Raw genomic sequence first — 6,313 nt, 5'->3', positions numbered from 1 at the left:
TAGTTTGTCATAAACAGAGGGATAAGAGCTTCCCTGGGTATCTCTTCCACACACTTAGGGTTGTATCAAATTACTTCTTTGGGGTTCTCTTATCTTGTACTTGGCCCACCTCTTCCCCTCCACCCACTACTGAACTCAGTAGCATAGCAAGGGCATGGGAAAACCCCAGTGTGGAGGATTTTTCCACCTCCTTTACTCTCCCCCAAACTTATGCTCAGTCTGGCTCTTACGAAGACAAAAGGTGTATGAAGAGCACAATAAAGCAGTTGCTATTGAATTGGTTCTAATTCAGGGTAACACCATATGTGTCAGTGTAGAATGGTGCTCCATAAGGTTTTCAATGTCAGGCTTTTTAGAAGCAGATCACCAGGCCTTTCTTCAGAGGTCAGACTCAAATCTTCATCATTTAGTAGGTTAACCACTTGTACTACCCAGGGACTCCTTGATGAGCACAGACACCTAGAATTATGCAGGTCGCTAAGAGTTTAACATATCCATCTATGAGAGAGACAGCCTGAAAACCAATCTTGACAGTTGGTTATGTATGTTTGTTCATTTGATCTGGTATTGCCTAACCACGCAAATCCTCTAATCCCAATATATCTTGCTGCAGTTAATCTCAACAATTTTGTTCTATGGTTTCTGAAGAAAGAATTCAGATCCACAGAAAGCAAAACTGATTTAGGTTAGGTATTCCCAATTGCCAGAGTGATAGGCACCAAAACAATCTGCAATGAAACTGGGAGACTTTTGACCTTTAGACCCATTCAAGGTTAAATCATATTGGAAATGTAACAAAAACACATACGAGACCCAGAGAGGAACTTCTCAGGTGAGGAAAAAAAAAATCATAAATATTAATTCAGGTCATCAAGGAAACTCATGTTTTGTGACTCTACAATTACCTCTCTGTTAACAGGGGAAGGACATGGATAAAAGAACCTCCTTGTTCTGAGAAGCACAATTATGAATTTTTTATAGGTTGAGGTCAAGAATATGGGAGTGTTTTTCCTGATTTTTTTCCTTGTATTCACTGCCTAATTCTCTCTGTGTCATGTTCTATGCTATCTTACAGCATCATTCTAAACTAGGACAGCTTTAAAACAAGTGAAAGCTATACTTACCTGCCTGCTGGAAGGGGGCCAAGTTTGAGGAGAGGTGGTTCTCACAGCTGGGCCAAGTCTCTTCCCAAGTATAGGGATAAAATCGAAAGCTTTGAGAAAATAACATGTTGTATATTGTGCCTTTCTCTCTATCCTCATTCAACTAGCTTGAAAAGGGGAAGCGGAAATGAGAAAACACTCACGCACACACACACACACATATGCATTCATATGCACAGTCTCCACCTCTTACCCAAGCCACATCCTTTGCTCTAACTCAGGAGACTGACTGGAAGAACAAAATCACAAAGCCCAAAACTAGGAGCCCTTATTCAAGAGCAGCGTTGGTCTTTTCAAAACGGCCGATCTCTTCCTATTAAGGAAAAAGTACAATCTATTAAACAATGTGTATAAAGAAATGTCTTCTTAATATATACTCAAATCACTACTGTTGTAAATACAATTTTCTGTACTCTTGTTATTAAATGCCGCACAGTCGGTTTACATTCATAGTGACCCTGTATAGAGTTTCCGAGGAGCGGCTGGTGATTTTGAACCACCGACCTTGTACTTATCCTACATCACCACACCAAGACTCCAGAGGTGTCTAAAAATGAGAAAATTCTCCCCTGAAAATGATTTCACATTTATCTTAGAGACTATGTGTATAATCCTTGACAGGGCTCTGAGTCAAAGATCTCTTCCTAACTCTTGATAAATTCCTAGAAGTTTGTTTTAAAATACTTCATATCATCATAAACACGTTTTTCTGTGTTGACTTTTAACAGTTTGTTTTTATGCTCAATCCACTTTCAAATTTTTCTTTTTTAATAAAACATTGTTTTCTCATGGAACTTAAAATTCTTTTTTAAAAATTCCATTATACCTTGACAATATCTTCAATTTTTTGACTTTTAGCTCTAGCAGACCATTCTTTATGAAATTCTAAAATGTATTTACTAATCTTCCATCACCATCAGTGTCGGGGACCTGCCTCCACATAGGGGTTCGGTTCCCGAGGAGGAGATACCTGACGGAGGTAAAAATGTATCAAGAATACACAGAAGGAGACAGAGAGACAATGAGGCACCCCAAAGCCAGGGTGAATACATCACTGGTGGGCAGGCTTGGGACTACAGTCATCGTGGCCTCTGCAGGCAGCAATTCACTGCCCTGCAATCTTTACTGCATGCTCTCCATCTTGTAATGCACTGCAATCTTTACTGCATGCCTTCCAACCCGTAATGCACTGCAATCATTACTGCATGCCTTCCAACCTGTAATGCACTGCAATCTTTACTGCATGCCCTCCAACCTGTAATGCACACCTGGGGAGGCCCGGGTCTCTGTTTTATTTAGGGGAGGAGCTTCACACCAAGCTGGGAGGGACCAAGACAAGGCACAGCTAACATCAGTAATTTTCCAGACATTCAGGTAACTTTACATCGTACTTTGCTGGTTCGAATCCCAGGCCAGCAACTTGGTTTCTCAGGCTCAATTAACATATCTATAGCCTCTGAGCTCAGGTTGGGGAAGGTGAGAGGTAAGGACAAAAGCTTGGGCGGAGTCCCGCTGTTTCGGCTTCTTGAGCCAGGTTTTCAGGAACTTGGCTGAATAGCTAACACTTGGGAGAGATTCAGGGTGGATGGCTTTTTTGTCTGTGGAACAAAGAACTATGAAGTAGCTAAGATGTTTTTAGTTAATCCTTTGGAGAAAGGCTTGACCTTGCAATTTTTACAGTCTGGGCTTTCAGGAAAATATCACATTTATCTGTGGATTATCAAAGGCTCCATGTATTAAATTAATACATGTAACTGAATATTAAGATGAAAAACAATTTGCTATTGACTGCCAGGTGGCTAGATCTGTTACATTCAGGCCTATAGGGCCTCGAACCTCTGACCAGTCTTACACGGTCTGCAACACGTCAGCATTGGGCAGCTTTCAGTGTTGTTGACCATCCGTCTCCCAACTTCTCCAGTAGCTGCTAATATTTTTCCTTTTAGTTTGTTTGACATTACCTGATTCCAGTTATTTTCTCTCTTTCTTTCCTGATCCTATTCTGTTTCCTTCCCTGCACTGTTTATTTTTAAGTATTTAACACAAGATCTTTTCATAAAATTTATTTTGCTGATGTTCTAAATATGATTGATTTTTACGTATTTATTCTCTTCATTCAAACTTTATGACCTTAAATACAATTGTATCTCTCTTTACAATATTCTCAATTACTGGGTTTTTTTTTTTTTTTTTTTTGAATAGGACAGCTATAGCAAAAGTATGGAAGAAAAACCATTAACAAAATTTTTGATTCAGTCAATTTTTAAGTTCTCTAAATATTATTTTGTTCAAGTATGGTATGAGAGAAGTAATAATTGTTTTTCTCTCACACACACATACACATAGCACACTTATTTACATGTAGGAATGGAAACTATGTGCAAGAATAAGTTTCAGAGTCTCTTCTGACATCTATTTTGAATCTTTCTTTCTTTTCTCTTTTTTTTAATGAGTGTTTGCTTTCTTCATGTATTATGTCCTTGATGGCATTCCACAATTTATCTGGTCTTTGATCATTATGTTCAATGCATCAAATCTATTTTTGAGATGGTTTCTAGATCCAGGTAGAGTATAGTTAGTGTGGTACTATGTCTCTTGGACATGTTTTAATTTTCTTCAGCTTCAACTTGAATTGTATATGACTCATTGATGACCTGTTCTGAATTTGGCCCCCAGTCTTGTTCTGATGATGACACTAAGCTTCTTTATCATCTCTTTCGACAGATGCAGTTGTTTGAATTCCTGTGTTTTCCATCTGGTTGTTGTTGTTGTTGTCAAGTGCCATCGAGTTGGAACCAACACATAGTGACACCATGCACAGCAGAATGAAACAATGTCTGATCCTGAGCCAACCTCACTACCGCTGCCACACTTGACGCCATCAGTGATGCCACCTGGCTGATCCATCTCATTGGAGGTCTTCCTCTTTTTCTCTGACCCTCCATCTTACCCAGCATGACATTCTTCTCCAGCGACTGTTCCCTCCTGACAATATGTTCAAAGTATGAGAGATGAAGCTTAGCCATCCTGGCCTCCAAGAAGCACTCTGGCTGAACTTCTTCCAAAATGGATCTATTGGTTCTTTTGGCAGTCCATGGCACTCTTATTATTCTCCTCCAACACCACAACTCAAAGGCATCAATTCTTCTACGATCTTCCTTATTCACTGTCCAGCTTTCGCATCCATATGAGGTTATTGAAAATACCATGGCTTGGGTCAGGCGCACCTTAGTCCTCAAGCTGACATCTCTGCTCTTCAACACTTGAAAAAGTTCCTATGCAGCAGATTAGCCCAATGCAATACGTCGTCTGATCTCTTGACTACTGCTTCCATGAGTGTTGATAGTTGATCCAAGAAGAATGAAGTCCTTGACAACTTCTATCTTTTCTCCATTGAGAAGAATGTTGTTTATTGGTCCAGTGGTGAGGATTTTTGTTTTCCTGACATTGAGATGCAACACATACCGAAGGCTGTGCTCTTTGATCTTCCATCTGGTTAGCTCTGTATATTTAATCATTGTGTATATTGTTGCAAAAACAACAACAACAACAACAAAAAAGATTATTTCCAATTAATAAGTCTTTGGTGTTGTAGAATTATATCATGTGATATCCAGCATTTTTTTTCTATCACCGAGGAAGCCTGTATTTATCAACTACTAATTCTGGTGTGGCACTGTAGTATAAGCACTGGACTGCAGGTCTATTTGAACTGTAAAGCTGGTGATTTAAATCCACCAGTTGATCCTCGGAAATCCTATACAGGGTTGCTATGAATCAGAACTGACTTGATGTCACTTAACAACAACAGCAATCCAGGTGTGGCACTGTCGGATAATGCACTAGACCACAAGTTTGGTTTGAACTGCAAGGTCAGTGGTTAAAACTCACTGGGCCACTCCTCAGAAACCTTGTACATGGTCACTATGAGTCAGAATGGGCACTTAACAACAATCCTTTATTTCCAGCTTTTGCATTCCAATACCAGCAAATATCAAAGGATCTTGATTGCATCTTTGATCAGTTTCAGACAGGAGAAGTTGTTAAAAACCCTGTTTCTTTTCCTTGACATTAGTGGTTGGCACATAAATTTGGATAATGGTTCTCTTAACTGATCTTTCTTGTTGTATGTCTTCGAGTAGGTTCCGTCTCATAGCAATCTTGTAAAGGGTTTCTGAGAGCAGCTGGTGAGCTTGAACTATCGACCTTGTAGTTACTGTTCCAATGCTTATCCTAGAGTGCAACACCACAGCTCAGTGGTGCCCTTTGAAATCTTCTTTTCAGCTCTATTACTTCACCATTTTTTCCATTTGCTTTAGCTATTCTACATTCATGGGCACCACTCAAGAGAATAGTGCCACATTCATTGTCACAAGGATATTCTAAGATCTATCTTGAAGTACAACGCTGTTGCTCTTGAATCTATAAAATTAAGAGAACTTAATTTTTATTATTGAAAATTAAGAGAACTTGAAGCCCTTATTGATAAAGACCAAAGACTAAAGGTTTATAGTCTTGGAAAGCCTATGCAGGGTCGCTATGAGTCAGAACCAGTTCCACGGTAAACCACCACCACCACCAACATATTTTTCAGTACATGATGGGTGGCAAATACATGTTTTTTCTCTGTACAAAATTAACTATTAAAAACGAAACTAATGAGATTCTAAGATTCTTTTTAACCCTATGTTTCTGGAATTCAGTATTTTTCTTAATAGTTCTTATCAGTGTGTTGAGGATTGGGATGGTGCCAACTCTATAGGAAGTTTGGAAATATGTGAGAGCCACTTATCTTCAGAGCAATGGGAAGTTGCTAGTGAGGATTGCTACTGAGGATCAACAGTGCAGAATATCTTTTAAATTACAGGAGTGTTCTGCACAAGAAATAATTGTCTTGGCCAAATGTCAATTATCACCCTCATTGATAGTTTCATGATTAAGAGAGTAGCCTTTGGAATTAGACTCTGGCACTGAGTGACTCTGTAACCCTGGGCATATTCATTAACATCTTCAGGTCTCAATTTCCTCATCTGCAAAATGGGGTTAATTAAATCTTGAGTGAATGCAAAGCTCTAGGAATTAAGGAATTGTCGTTGGTGTTGTAAGTGTTGTCGAGCTGGTTCCTACTCATTGTTGTTGTCAGGTGCCAT

Source organism: Chrysochloris asiatica, unplaced genomic scaffold (genome assembly GCF_000296735.1).
Source record: "Chrysochloris asiatica unplaced genomic scaffold, ChrAsi1.0 scaffold00138, whole genome shotgun sequence".
NCBI lineage: Eukaryota > Metazoa > Chordata > Mammalia > Afrosoricida > Chrysochloridae > Chrysochloris > Chrysochloris asiatica.
Note: the sequence above shows the minus strand (reverse complement) of the source record.